This window comes from Equus przewalskii, chromosome 18 (genome assembly GCF_037783145.1).
Source record: "Equus przewalskii isolate Varuska chromosome 18, EquPr2, whole genome shotgun sequence".
NCBI lineage: Eukaryota > Metazoa > Chordata > Mammalia > Perissodactyla > Equidae > Equus > Equus przewalskii.
In genome coordinates this window covers 38,686,122-38,702,284 of record NC_091848.1, presented here as the reverse complement: position 1 = coordinate 38,702,284, position 16,163 = coordinate 38,686,122, and the positions used below count along the sequence as shown (strand labels likewise).

Below are 16,163 nucleotides of genomic sequence, written 5' to 3'. Positions count from 1 at the left end.
AAAACATGGATGGACCTTGAGGGTATTATGCTAAGCAAAATAAGCCACACAGAGAAAGACAAATACCTCATCACTTCTCTCATGTGTGGAAGATAAACAAACACGTGGACAAAGAGAACAGATTAGTTGTACCAGAGGGGAAGGAGGTTGGGCAGTGGGCATAAGGGATAAAGGTGCACGTATATATGGTGACTGATAAATAATAATGTACAACCGAAATTTCACAATATTATAAAATATGACCTCAATAATTTTTTTAAATTATCATTTTTGTCTTCTCCATTCTAATGTTTGTATCCCATTTCACTTCCCTTCTTAAAATATTAACTAGTACTTCTGCAACGTTAAGCAAGAAAGGTTAGAGTTGGCATTTTTATCTCATTTCTGATTTTGATTTATGTCTAGAGTTGTGCCAGTAAACATGACACTGGGATTTTTTTTTAAAGGTCAGGTTTATTGAGGTATAACTTACCATTTAAGTAAACACCACCACCAATTAAAATAGAGAACATTTTCTTCACTATAAAAAGTTCTGTCAAGTCCCTTTCTAGTAAATCCACTCCCTGCAATCCCAGGCAACTGATTTATCTTCTGTCCCCACAGTTTTTCATTTCCCAGAATGTCAAATAAGTGAAACTATACAGTATGTACCCTTTTGAGTATGGCTTCTTTCACTATTAACTAATCTGAGATTCGTCCATGTTGTGGTATCTATAAATAAATCATTCCTTTTACTGCTGCATTGTATTCCACCGTATTCCACCATTTATCTATTCACCAGTTGATAGACACTTGGGTTGTCTGCAGTTTTGGGTGATTATAAATAAGCCACTATAAACATTCACATATGGTTTTTGTGTGGACAAGCATTTTCATTTTTCTTGGGTAATAATCTAGGAGTAAGACTGCTGGATCATATGATAAGTATATATTTAACTTTATAAGAAATTGTCAAACTGTTTTCCAAAATGGCTGTAAAATCATGCATTCCTATCAGCAATGCATGAGAGTTCCAGTTGAGTTGCAGTATTGTTTTGAGATACTTTTATAAAAAATCACATCTAAGTACCACCCATCCATACCTATTTTACTGTAGTTTTTAAAACCTGAAATGTATGCTGAATTACATCAAATGCCCTTTTGGCAGTTATTAAAATAGCCACTGTTTATCTCCCTTGACCTATTAAATATGGTGAGATACTAACAGATTTCTTAATATTGAATGATTCTTGATTCTCTGAATAAACTTGGTCATGGTGTATCATCCTTTTTAATTCTATCTGTTAATATTTTCTCAAAAATTTCTATACTGGTATCCATAAATGAGATTAATTATTTAATATAATACCCTCCTACCCTCCCTCTTTAGGAGGAGACAGGTCAATTTGTCACATTGAGAGCTTTTTGAAAAACACATGGCTATGATTCCAATTACACGACATTCTAGGAGATAGAAAACTATGGAGATAGTTAAAAGATCAGTGGTTGCAAGGGGTTTGAGGGGTAGGAGGGATGAATAGCAGAGCACAGGATTTTTAGGGCAGTGAAACTATTCTGTAAGATACCATAATGGTTGATACATGACATTATACATTTGTCAAAACACAGAGAATGTACAACAGGAAGAATGAACCCTAATGTAAACTATGGACTTTGGGTGATAATGATGTGGTGGTTCATTTATAACAAACGTACCACTCTGATGCAAATGCTGATGGTGGGGGGTATTGTGCATGTGGGGGTAGGGGTACAGAGGAACTCTGTCTTACCATCCAATTTTGCTGTGAACCTAATACTGCTCTAAAAAGTAAAGTCTGTATTTAAAAAAATCTTAAAGATTTCTTCACCAGTATTCATAAATGAGACTGGCTGGCTTCCTCTCTTTCGGGGAGGAACAGGGGATTATATTTGTCATGTGGGAGAGCTCAACTGTCCTTCAAAGAGTTTGATGAATAGGTCTGAGGGGCACACCAGGTCTCTAGTGTTTTGCTTTTTCTTTTAAAGATTCCCAAGTGAATTCTGATATGCATCTGCAATTGAAAATCACTATAGTGAAGCAAAAGTTTTACTGGAAAATAATGCAAAATACAGCTGAAATGTAGGCTTAAGTTGAAGAGAGCTTTCATAACAAAGAAATGAAGTAAAATCTACAGAGGTTTATGAAAAGAGGAATAACAAAATAATAGCATGAGAAAATTATATTATTCTAAGCAGATATTTTTAAGCTATTATTGCCTCAGCGATTAATTAAACAATTTAAGTTATTGTCAATAACTTTTCAAAGTGCCCTCTCAGGAACCAGAGGCCTTTAAAATTAAAGCCATTATGTGAAATTTTCCTCTTGTGTTCTAGGGAAATAAAGCCAAAAAAAGCAATAAAGTTAAAAACAAGACACAAAACTGGTGGTAAAACAGAAATGCACTCTACTCTTCCAAAATGAGAGCTCCCACTTTCTCCTTCATGTTCATTTAATTAACAAATTTTGCTCATTATTCCATCCAAAGTGTTTGATTTTATCTGTTTCTGTCTATTCTCACTGCCACCAGTCTGGTCCAGGTCCTTGTCATCCTACAGCTAGATAACTGCAACAGCTCTAAACCACCCTTCCTTAACCTCAGACTCTGCTCTTCAATTCATCCCTCACATGGCTCTCAGATTAATCTCAACACCTTTTTCACTGAATTACTTCAATGCCTAAGGACCATGAGTCTTTATCACTTCTTAGATCAAATTTGAACTTTTCTGTCCTACAAGATCCCTCGGCATTGATTCATTCAACACTCTCTTGATTCTCCATCAACCTATACCAAAGCACACTGAGTACAGATCTTTTCATATTTTTATTATATTCAGAATAGTATATATTCACTGTGCTGAGTCAATCCACCCTGTCAGTAAATCCCAAACACCTTAAAATTCTGAATATTTAATATTCACCATACTCTTTGTGGAACACCTAAAATGCTACAATACTTAATTCCATCATATAAATTGAACCTAATTTTATTAGAAAACATGCACTTAATATTAAAAAACCAAAACTACGATGGGGCCAGCCTGGTGGTGCAGTGGTTAAGTTCGCATGTTCCGCGTCATCAGCCCAGCATTCACCAGTTCAGATTTGAGGTGCAGACCTATCCACCACTTGTCAAGCCATGCTGTGGCAGGCATCCTACATATAAAGCAGAGGAAGACGGGCACAGAAGTTAGCTCAGGGCCAGTCTTCCTCAGCAAAAAAGAGGACGATTGGCAGATGTCAGCTCAGGGCTAATCTTCCTCAAAAAAAAAAAAAAAAAAACCATGAGAAAGTACAAATACAAAATAAGTTACGGATTTATAAATTTAAGCATAAATGAATTTAAGTATAAAAAACTTTTCAGTTCATTTGTGAATATTAATTATTCATCTGTTATCAACTTCTAGTCAAATGACAGCAGGTCCTTTTAAAAGGTTTTAATAAAAATCAGGGAAGAAAAATAAAACTGATATCATCCCACTCATTTTCTTCCTGTAAGATAATTAAAGAGTACCTTTATTTTAGTGACAACATTCTAGATTCAACGAGGGCAAAGTTTGAAAAACCCTGCAATAAGCCTCTCCCCTGAGAAGTCAGTGCTGCAGACATGATTCACAGGTGCTCATCTCTGGTTACACCTTGTAGCTCTAACCCCATTAATCTAATAGAAATTTCTATTTTCTTTCATGTCCCAGTTTTAGACCTTCTTCTACTGAGAAGTTTTCTCTAACCTTTGATCCTAAATTCTGACCTCACTTTCCAATATCTATGGGTTGCCAACCTGCAAGGTTCCCCAAAGACATTCTCAATATCCAAACATTTAAAGGAAAATATTTACCAAATAGGAATTCACACCCTAGGGTTGAGTAATTTCACTTCTGGAATGTACCCAAAGTAAATAAAATGAGCAGTATGTATAAGAATGTTCACTGCAGTGCAACTGTTACAGTGAAAAATTATAAACATAAAAAATCCCAAATGAGGGCTTGGTTATGGGAAACGATCATAATATACTGAGAAGTGAGGAACACAGAACACTAATATATGCAAAATCTGTGTTCTAGAAACAAAAACCCAACTTATTCTCTACACTCTTAAAAATATTTCATAACTTAAATTAGAATACAAAAAGTAGAGTCGAGGGGCCAGCCAGTGGCAGGGTGGTTAAGTTCAGTGCATTCCCCCTCAGTGGTCTGGGTTTGCAGGTTCAGATTCCGGGCCTCGACCTATACTCCTCATCAGCTACGCTGTGGCAGCAACCTACATATAAAGTAGAGGAAGACTGGTAACAGCTGTTAGCTCAGAGCCAATCTTCCTCAGGGAAAAAAAAATTAAGAGTTGAAAGCATATATTTACCACAATGAAGCTTCCCAGACTATCCAAATATCTAAAACATTGAATTATTTACTTTTGGCTAGACTTTTACCAACTCAACATGTTGTTTCATCAAAGTTCTGACTGAATACTATAGGTCTTTATGAAACAGACAAATTACTTCTTCCCTGATAGTTGGATGGTTTTTAGATAAATCTTTCCCAAAAATGGCAGAAAGGGTTCCTTCATGGTAAAAAATAAATAAAATTGCACATTTGCCTGTATCTGATTCATATTCATTACTGAATTTAACAAGTTCTGTAATATATCTATTACATGTACACTTAAAGGGGTTTCACATTTCAAATTAAGAATTAGGACATACAAGATGTACTTTTCTACCCAAAACGTACTAACAACTCAAAGCTCAGAAATTTTAATCTTCAATACTAAGCACAGTACTGAGTATACAGCAGTCACTCAAATGCTGTGGAAGGAATGAACAGACCAGAAAATAGTTTATGTAAAGAAATAAAATGGCAGATTTGGTAATTAATCCATACTAAAACTATAACTTTTTTTTAAAAAAAGAATGAACCACAAGGAAAGAAAGAACAGGAAAGAAGAGAATCACAGATGATAGATGACATGTCAAAACCTTTTTAGAAGCTGTAAAACAGATGGTCCAAAGGTATTTTACTAGTAAAGTGGAGAACTCTGAAGCCTAAGCATCTGCAAAGAAGCTGATGCACAATGCCCACAAGGAGGCTTCACAGATAGGAGGCCCACGGCATCCCCAAAGGTAGAATGGGACTAAAAACCAGCAGCTTAGTTGAAAGTCTACATGAGAGCTAGCACACCTTGATTTCCTCCCCGACTGTGCACAGCCAGGCAACCATCCCTCCCTAGTGCCTCCAGATGCTGAGAGGATTACTCTGAACTAACTAGGGGACTCCACTAAAGGTGAGGATAGGGGTGAAGTGCTATACAGAAAACAGGATTACATCAACACAATTAACAGTGAGAACTCCAGCTCCTTTCTCAAAAGGTAGCAGCCAAGTGTATATCCTCCAGGGAAGAGACTGGAGGCTCTTTCTCAAGGAAACTGACCAGCCCAAGAGAAAAGACCTGTAAGTGCCCCCTTCCCCTATAACTGACCACTGGCTATCCTACCCACCCTGCAACATGTCACATCTTAGACCTTCCAATTCAGTTTTTTACACTTCACTCATAAATATAAATGGACAGTCATAAGATTACCATACATATGGAAAAGCCCCTATACAGAAAGAGTGCAAGGAAAACAAAGGAACCTAGCAGAAACAGAGCAATGAGGGGAACAAGAGAAAACTTAAAAAAAAACCTATCATTACTATCCTCAGAAGGATTATCATCTATGAAACAAGAGAAAGATACTGTAACATAAAAATGAGCTCTAAGAAATTTAAAATATAGATAGAAATTAAAAATTCAATAGAAAAGGGGGCCACCGCCCATGGCCAAGTGTTGGTGCTCTGCTTCAGTGGCCCAGGGTTTCGCCAGTTGGGATCCTGGGTGCAGACCTACCACCGTTCATCAAGCTATGCTGAGGCAGTGTCCTACATGCTGCAACTAGAAGGACCCACAACTAAAATATACAACTATGTACTGAGGGGCTTTGGAGAGAAGAAGGAAAAATAATTTTTTTTTTTTAAAAAAATGAGAAATATATTTTTAAAAAATTCAGTAGAAAGGTTGTAACATAACACTGAGGAAATCTCTCAGGAAACAGAACAAAAAGACTAAGCAATGGAAAATAGAGAAAAGAAGAAAATTAAAAGAACAACCTAAGAGTTCCAATACCCCAATAACACAAATTCCAAAGAGAGAAAAAAATTGATGAGGAAAAGATCATCAAAGAAACAATGCATCAAATTTAGAACATCCATTCAATGAAAGACAACATGGACAAAATTGACAGAAAGACGACAGGCTTAGAGAAAATATTTTCCAAGCCTAAAATCAACAGACCATTCAAATCTAACCTCCACAAGGAACTTCTGCAAACCAAAAAAAGATAGGAAACCCAAAGGAAAGAGAGACAAGGACAAAATAGACAATTATCAAAAGGGGAAACATGAATGGATCCAAGAGATGCTCAAACTCATCAGTAATCAGAGAATGTAAACTGAAACAATGAGATACCACTTCATACCCATCAGAGTGGCAAAAATTAGAAAGTTGGATAAAACCAAGTACTGGTAAAGATGTGGGCAAACAAGAACCCTCCTGCATTGCTAGTAGCCCTAAAAACTAGTTCTCCTATTCGATGACCCAAGAATCCCACTCCTGGGTATATATCCCAGAGAACTTCTCACACAGGTCCATAAGGATGTACAAGCAAGACTATATTTACCACAGTGTATTTGTGATGCCAGAAAGGCAACCCAGGTGTCAATCAGGGAATGAAAAGTAAAATGTGGCAGATACACATTATGGAATTCTACATCATATACAACTATATGTACACACAACAAAACAGAAAGGTCTCCAAAACAATGCTGAGTAAAAAAAGGGAAGAAACAGGACAAGGTCTATAACACAATACATTAAACACATACACACCCCACTACACAGTTCACAATGATTCATATATAATCAAGGAATCTATCAACCACAATGGAGTGAGTGCCTGCTGGAAAGGCTAATGGAAGGAGGGCTCAGAAATAAAAAAGAAAAATTTAAAGGACCTTGTCAGATATGGTGTGATGATAGTGTGTCAAGAACTGAGAAGCATAATTAACTCTAAAACTCTTTTTATTTGAAGTCCAAAAAATAATAATAAATTCCCAGAACTAAAGGACATGAATTCCAGCTTGGAAGGGTACATGGAACACCCTTAAATGAAAAAAGACCTACATCTAGGCACATCATTATGGAATTTCAGGAGTTAAAAATAATATCCTAAAAGCTTCTAGGGATTGGAATAAAGATGGGGAAGGTCACACACAAATAAAGAATCAGAATGGGTTTGGATTTCAACCGCAACATTGAAATGCAGAAAAAAAAACAGAGCTGTGACTTCCAAACTTTTTAAGCCTACAATTTTATACCCAGCCAAATTACTGATGAAATGTTAAGATAGAATAAAGATTTGTTTTAATCACGCAAGATCTCAGAAAGTTTTCACTTCGTAGGTACCCTTTCTCAGGAAGCTAAGAAAACATGGAAAACAGGACATCCAATACAGGAGAAAGGCAAAGAGAATTTTAAGGGTGACATAAAGTCCCAGGATAACAGCTGTGAAATAGGCCTAGAAAGTAACCAGTCCAGACTGCATTAAAAGAACAAAGTTCCAGGACAGCTATCTCAGGAAATGAAGGAGGAAAAAGGTATTAACTCCTGGAAAAACAAAAACTGGTTAAGAAATGATGTCATACTACACTACACGGTTCAGCTGTGAATATTTACACAGTTATAATATTGTAAACACACTGAATATTGACTTAATAAACATGTGTGATAAGGGAGGAAGGGAGAGGCAGTATGTATATGTAGAGTCGATAGATAATGCCTAAAATTGCTGTTATCAGGAAACAGCAATAGAAGCAAGTTATTTATAAATATGAAAGAGGAAACAGCTAAAAGAGAGAAAATGGTAGCCTCTAAAGTGCAGAGGCTGGGACAGGAGACAGTTATTTTTCAGATATTATTCTAATTTAAAAATTGTACTTTTTAATGGCAATAAAGCAAGAAACTTCAACAGCCAGCCTTTCAGCTTTTAGTAAATTAGTTTCACAGTATCATTTCATGATGCTAAACGAACTACATTTGTTCTGCTGGAGAGACTGAACTGCAAACAGACAAAATCAAGCTTGAATAATGTGAACATAGTACAAACAGCCCTGTGTTTGAATCCCAGCTCCTCCACATACTCCGTGAAGTAGGGCAAATTACCTAACCACCCCGCACTTGTAACCACCTCCTCAAAGTGGTTTTGCAAGGATAATTAAGTGAAAGCACCTGATGTAGTGCTTGACCCATCAATAAATCTAAGTACCTTCTGCTTGTCTTTCTGTTTCCTAGCTACAAACCCCCCTTCTGACCCCAAGCTGCCTTGTTGGTCAGAGTACAGAGACTCATGGACAACTCAGCACATATCCCTCCTCATGCTGGAAAATCAATGATGATGAGCAAGCAGACTTATCTTTGCATATGAAGGGCAGCATTATTCTTGTTATGTGAAGGAGATTATCCCCATTATCCACATTCTGGATTATTGCCTGCTTTCAAGAACTGTCCCAGTTAGTCTACTATAGTAGGTCAAAACCATTTTATCACTTAGGTCTGCTTTGTAGGGTCATAACATCCTAAACAAAAACACACAAACAAAACTACGTTTCCATCAGTCTTCATCCCTGCTGTCTCACTGCAGGACCTCAAAATATTCTAATGGAGGCCCTATCTTTCCCCTACCCCCCATTGGCCTGGGGCCACCTCCTGCTTACTGCAGCAAGAATAGAGTGAAATCAGCCCCAATCAGCTAATTGAATTGTTTACCCGTTTCCAACGTTTTCTTCCATTATGGCTGAATTCATAATACTCTGCAAAGTACAGAGATCTCAAAACAAAGAGCAGCAATAGGGAATTCTCTTTATCACTAGATCAGTCATCTTTATTTGCATAACCAAAAGTCTTCATTGATTTTATACAATGTATTCATACATACTTCTAAAAACATACTTCTAAAAACAACCTGACAAACTTAAACACACAAACATCATAAATCAAGACTATATCAATAATTCAGCACGATGCCAAAACACTGGAGATAAAATAAGATATAATCTCTACTCCCAAATGAAAGGGAAAAGGTAAAACCAAAATCAAGAGCAACAGAGAACAAAGAAAATAGTCCAGGAAACAAGTGACAGCAATTCCAGACACTCTGGTATAATTTATAACATAGTTGAGGCTAAGGAAAATTACAAAAGTTGGACACAGCTCTGAGCCTCCTGACAGCCAAAGTGTAAAGAGAAACAGGATGGCTTACAGAACGCAAATGATCCAATAAAAGCAGTCATTCATTTTTCGTTTTTAAAGATCGGCACCTGAGCTAACAACTGTTGCCAATTTTTTTTTCCTGCTTTTTCTCCCCAAATTCCCCCAGTACATAGTTGTATATTTAAGTTGCGGGTCCTTCTAGTTGTGGCATGTGGGATGCCGCCTCAGCATGGCCTGATGAGCGGTGCCACGTCCACACCCAGGATCTGAACCAGCGAAACCCTGGGCCACTGAAGCGGAGCGCGTGAACTTAACCACTCAGCCATGGGGCCGGCCCCTGTTTTTCTTTTTCAAAAAAAAGCAAAGAAAGAAAAGAAAAAGGCCATCACTAGGGTCTTAAAAAGAATCTGTCTCTAAAGTTTCTACTCTATAAAGGTCAATAAATCTTTAAGAAATAGTGTCTTGGATAGCGATGAAGACTTTTTTCATGTGCCTTTTCTTAAGTACCAAACCTAGATAAAAGTTAAGGTGCATAATATTAAATCATAGTTCTGTGAAGAAACTTCTATGAGGATCTAAACTAACATAATGCAGTATACTAACTTCAGGTGAGGCATTTATTTCTGTCATTTAGTTTATTCTGGGTTCTTATAAAAGTACGTTGTTTCTCTACTAGATTGTAAACTCCTCAAGGCTTATGCTGTCTGATTCCATTTGAACTTCCTTTGCTATTTAGTAGAGTACTTTACAATATCTGCTCAATTATGACTGATAAAATGTCATGCAGTCAGTGTTTATATTCATCAGTCTTCCCCACTACGCTATAAATTCCACGAGGACAGAAACAGTGTCTTGACAGTGTCCACATCCCCAGTCTCAGGGCACAAGATCACTCCATAAGTATTCACTGAACGGGCGCAGTAAAGAAAGAAACGAGTCAAGAGGTATGAAAGGAGAGGAGAAATCACTCTCAAAATGGCAGTGACTTTGGGTGCTCAGGCTTGTTCCAACAAGGGCTGAAGACCTTACTAAGTTACTTAACTTCTCTGACCTTCAAAGTTTTCAACTGTAGAACAGAAAAAACTACCATCTACTTCAGAGTTACTGTATTAAATATTTTAAGATACGTAAAGTATTTAGCACAATATCTTGAACGGAGCTCAATAAATGGGAATTCCTTTACTTTCTCTCATGTCCTCCATCTTAAAATCACATATTACTTATAAAACAGTGCCTTTCAAGAATAAATTACTTCAGTAAAAATATTATAGATTTCATAGTCACTTTCATTTCTTCAATCTAAAATGAAGGGGGACTAACTTGCGGATTACTTTCAAAATATTACAAATACAAGAACAAGTTAAGGAAAAATAATGTCCAGAATGAGCCTTGAAGCAACAAGAGGGGGGTAAAAAACCACTGACTCATCTACTGCTAAGAAATAGCAGTTTTCAAGAAACCGTCTATTAAAAGAAAAAAAAGGATTGAAAAACTTAGTAATATTATTTAATAATGTTTTAGAAAAAACACTTCGAAATCGTTTATTCTGAATTTAAACCTTAAAAGTCAATTATTTTGAAATCTTTCACTTAAAAGTGGAACATTAAATACTCCCATTCAACCTAAAACATTCATGCCGCCTTCCCCGACTCCAGTCATCCTCCAGTTTTCTCCTCCCATTTCGAGCTTCATCTAATACTTCGCTGCTCCCTCGCATCGCCACTTACACACGCTGGGAGCAGACGAAGTTCTGTCATTCCTATAATTACCACACCCGTCAGCCGCTTCGGGCCCGGGTTGTTATGACATCTGTAAACTGCAGTCGTCCGTCTCCACCCCACCCCCAAGCCACCGGCTCCGACTCTGGCCGTAACTTGTGAATTCCCGAGGTGGTCCCTTCCCGCCTCGGTCAGGATTCGTCCAGGCCTCCCGCCCCCCTACCCCGCCCCGCTCTGCCCGGCCCCGGTCACGGCGCTCCGTGCTGCCCACCCCCGCCCGCCCGCCCGCTCGGTCGCTCGGTCGCGCCGGGCCGCGGCGCAGGCTCCGCGCTCGCCGCCTCTCCGCCCCGCTGCCTCGGCGCCCCGCAGTCCCCGGCGCCGCTTCCAACCCCGCCGCCGCCCCGCCCCGCCGCCACCGGCGCTCCCGATGGCCCTTGCACAAGCGCTCCCCGCCCCCACCCTCCCGTCCGCGGGCCGCGCGGCCGTTAGGACAGCCGGGCCCGTGACGCACGGACGCGCCGTAGGCGCCCCGGCCCAGGTACCCGAGCTCAAACGCCGCCGGCGCCCGCCCTCGCCCCGGGGCCTCTCCCGGGTCCCGCCGAGGACTGCCGGAGCCGCCGGAGGGAGGGGGAGGGGCCGGGTCGCGGGGCCCCCGCACTCACCCGACTCAAGGCAACCGATCCCGGTGCCACTGCTGGGGGCAGCCGCTGGCTCGCTCGCCTGCCCGCCGTAGCCCTCCCGCGCGCAGCCTCGAAGAGCGGACCCGCGCCTCAGCGGTGCTCAGCAGGCCTCGCTCTCCGCCGCCGCGCACCCAGCAGCGAGACCCAGCTCAGCCGGCGTTCGCAGGGCGCCTGCGCGCGGGGGCCGGCCCGAGCGCCTGCGCGCGCCCTCCGCCGCCCTGCTGCAGAGGCTGCCGGGAAGCGTAGTCTCCCAATCGTGTTTCTCTGGAAGCCTTGCGGTTAGCCTGATTCAGTGAAGAGTCGGGGGTCAGAGGGAAGGTTTCGCCGAGGAGGTTTGCAGTCAAAGGCAAAGGTCGGAGAATCATGGTGGAGTGACACTGAAACGGTACTTCTTAGGTTAAATTGCAAAGTTATATCTACAAACCTGTCTTCGAAGCTTTTCCAGGGCCGACGGGTGCTCGCTCACCTCCGTCTGTAGCGAGCCTCTGTCGTGGTTGGTACCTCAGCCACGTTTGCTGAATGAATGATGAAATGAATGAAGGCTGAGGGAGCGTTGCGAAAGTGTTAAAAGTCACCGCCTCATGTCTAAGGCATTCACATGCGGCGCGTTTGAGGAAGCTTCTGGGAATTCCTTTTTTTAGTTCTCTCCCATCCCTTTTGCCTGATAATGTATGAAGAGTATCAAACATCACTAAGAAGTTAAATGAAACGCAAATACTTGCTTTACTCTCACTAAATACTCTCCAACGAAAACTTGGGGCAAAATAATTGTTACTGCTAAATTTTATGGAATTCTCTTTGGGGAATTGTTATTGAGCAGTGACTTCAAAAGAAGCTTGAAGCCAGCCACGCAGAGGTCTCAGAATAGACAGTCTCACAAGTGACATGGCCTGTCAAATCGATGTAAAACAGCGGCCGGGAAGCAAGTCGAAAGAGATGAGTTAGATTAAAACATTTAAAAATGTGGGAGAAAGGACCACACTGCCTGAATCCTAGGCTATGCAGTGTTTGTTTGTCCTGGATCTCTCTCTGCTCCATCAGTATTCTCCACTGATGGGATGTTTACTGGGATCAGAGTCGAGTTTGAGCAAAGCGGCTGGAAAAAGGGAAGGTGTGCTAAGGGAGAAACTTAGGGGCAAGTATGCCTGACCACAGCTAAACTGAGAACAGACCACTTTATTCCAATCAGGAACTGAAATTATTCAGAGTCGGACTCTGTTTATTCGGAGTATAGTCTTTGTGGAAGCTAGTTTATTTCCTGTTTACCCTTACTCCTAGCTAGGGTGTCCCTTGAGAGTCCCAACCAAAAGTCTGGGGTATTTACTGGGGCCTCTCCCCCTTGGCCCGGCCTCCTCAGCATCATGAGACAACCAAAAGCTCTGCTCGGTTTTTCAGCCACTACTTTGGGAATTACCAATCACCTCAGGTGGAAAAGTGATGGCACTCGTCAGGCTCGCCTCTCATGGCTTCCCTTTTCTTCCAGATCTTGGATCCACGAATTCTCATTGCTGTGGTACCTCCCTAATGCCTTGATGTTTTTTATATTTTGTCCAGTTGTTCTCAGTGGTGGTAGGAACAGTAGGTCATTGCTGAAGAATTCCTGTATATATATGTTACTTTTACAAAAATGTTATTATACCGCACATGGTGTTTTATTAGCTAATATCTGACTAGATCTTTTTGCATTTTGAGAAATTTAAAAATTACAGAACGATAGTTTTCCTATTACAAACAATGCTGCTATGAACATCCTTGTACATATCTTCACGTGTGTAGGGAACTGCTAGATCCTAGGACATTGCATCTTTAATTTTACTAGATGTGGTAGGCAGATTTCTGAGACGGCCCCCATGATCTTTGCCCCCTGGTGTTGCCCTGTATAATCCCTACCCCTCGAGTCAGTAGAATATGGCAAAGATGATGGTATGTCACTCTTTTTGCTACATTTCAATGTCTGTCTCTATCTTAGCAGCCCAGAGCTAGACACTCTGCTGCTGGCCTTGAAGAAGCGAGCTGTCACTTTGTGAACTGTCTATGGAGAGGGCCACATGGCAGGGAACTTCAGATGGCTTCAAGGACCTGAGTGCAGCGTCCATCTGACAGCCAGGAGGCCCCTCAGCCCTACAACCACAAGGAAATGAATTCTGCCAACAATGTGAGAGAGCTTGGAAGCAGACCAGGTGAGAAGACAGCCTGACTTTTCCTTGATTGCAGCTTTATGAGACCCTGAGCAGAGAAACCAGCTAAGCTGTGCCTGGACTCCTGACCCACAGAAACTGTGAGATAATAAATGTGTTTTAAGCTGCTAGGTTTCTGGTAATTTGTTACAAAGCAATAGAAAACTAATATATTAGATATTGCTGAATTATTTCACAAAGTGGTTGTACCAGTTTATACTCCACAAGCAATGTATAAGTCTCTTTGCTAAACATCCTTGCTAACATTTGGAAATGTCTGACTTTTTTTATTTTTGCCAATACAATGGGTATGAAAATAAATAATAATATATAATAATTATACATATATATTCTGTTGTATTTCTTTTCTGTTGCATAAATGCTGTTACTTAAAATAGCAATAGGACTAGTTAAAAGCAGGAACAAGTGGGGCCGGCCTGGTGACATAGTGGTTAAGTTTACGCACTCCGCTTCAGAAGCCCGGGGTTCACAGGTTCACATCCTGGGCACGGACCTACACACCACTCATCAAGCCATGCTGAGGCAGTGTCCCACATAGAAAATAGAGGAAAATTGGCACTGATATTAACTCAGGAACAATCTCCCTCAAGCAAGAGGAGAAAGATTGGCAACAGATGTTAGCTCAGGGCAATCTTCCTCAGCAAAAAAAAAAAAAAAAAAAAAGTGGCAACTTGTAGTAGTTAATAGAAGAATTATTAATTATCATTAATTAAGCAAATAATAGCTGTGAGAAAAATGTGACTATTTTTATAACAGAATATTTTTATGTTTCTTTCTGTCTCTGGTACAGCAATTTAACTTTTTTTAACTTTATTGCATATTTAAATTTTGTAGACTATATTATTCTATATTCTTAAGATATATAAATGTGAGAATTTGTTAAAGGAGAATGTAAATACAATAGAAGTAATTAAACAGATATTACCTATATTAAATAAAAAATAACAATGAGGGGCTGGCCCCGTGGCCGAGTGGTTAGGTTCGCGCGCTCCGCTGCAGGCGGCCCAGTGTTTCGTTGGTTCGAATCCTGGGCGCGGACATGGCACTGCTCGTCAGACCACGCTGAGGCAGCGTCCCACATGCCACAACTAGAGGAACCCACAACGAAGAATACACAACTATGTACCGGGGGGCTTTGGGGAGAAAAAGGAAAAAATAAAATCTTTAAAAAAAAAAAAAAAAAAAAAAATAACAATGATATGTTTCTTTCTGTCCTATGATACAGTGGGATATTTTTACTCTTTCCGTTTCCTTTTCCATTAATACTTCTCTGAACTTCCTGGAGCCTTTAGGACATCTGTCTTGTCTTTTACATAACAGTAAAACTGAATATAGTCAAATATAAAATTAATGTTGACTTGCAGCTCTGTTCTTCTGCCTGCATTGCATTGATTGCTGCTGTTGAGGTAAATGACACCAAGCTAAATATTCTCTCCACAAAAGTGTTTGAGCATAGAAAACTTAGAATTTTATTTGCTAGCACAGCACGTTTCTAAACTTGTGGGAATTCATTTCCAGCCCTCCAAATGTCTACCCTCTTTATTTCTACAGTCTTGTTTTGGTAAACCAGCTATTTGTCAGTCACGTCCTTTGCATCGATAAATTAACCGTATGGGCTCTCCATATCTAAAATGCCCATTCTTTTTAAAACACTCTGAAGCACATTGTACGTCATCTTAAGTTGGAACTCTCTTCACCAAGGAAAATGGTTTTAAATCACAGAGGTAATTTGAACTTGTGAAATTGAGGTTAGATTCCAAATAAGTTTACAGTTTTAGTAAAGAAATTCAGAAAGTTCTGTTTAACTTGCTTGGCTTTTTCTAGGGACTTTTTTTTAAAGTTCTGAAACAGTCTTATTTCAAAAAATTAGTCTTTTTTTTTTTTTTTTTTTTTTGTCTCTTGGAGTTTTTGTACACAACCTAAGTATAACACTGAATAACTCAGGTGCAGTTGGTGCATCCTTTTCTAGACTCCTATGGTCTCTTCAAGGATTATCAGACGGTTTTGGAGAACCAGCATGTTTGTTTCTTTCACTGTAATCCTCACCGTTCTCGTCCTCGACATATTTCCAAATTGGAGCAGGACATTCTTCTTGTTCCACGCTTTGAAAATATGATTTTATGACAGGCCAACATTTTAACATCTTTTCTCTGCCTGGCAATGATAGCCATCTTATTGGCACATGTTTAAGGAAGCTACCTTCTTCCATTTCTGTAAAGTCAAAAACTTCATTAAATGCTTCTGCACATTTTGA

At 39.9% G+C, this 16,163-nt stretch overlaps 1 protein-coding gene across 1 annotated transcript in view; it reads right to left on the bottom strand.

The window, feature by feature from the left end:
* KPNA1 (karyopherin subunit alpha 1) overlaps positions 1-11,943 on the bottom strand; it is a 73,528-nt gene extending 61,585 nt beyond the window's left edge. Inside the window, exon 1 of the mRNA XM_070583774.1 lies at positions 11,694-11,943. The gene's annotated coding sequence lies outside the window, so the exon portion shown is untranslated. The remainder of the gene's footprint in view (positions 1-11,693) is intronic.
* Positions 11,944-16,163: the final 4,220 nt, after the last annotated feature.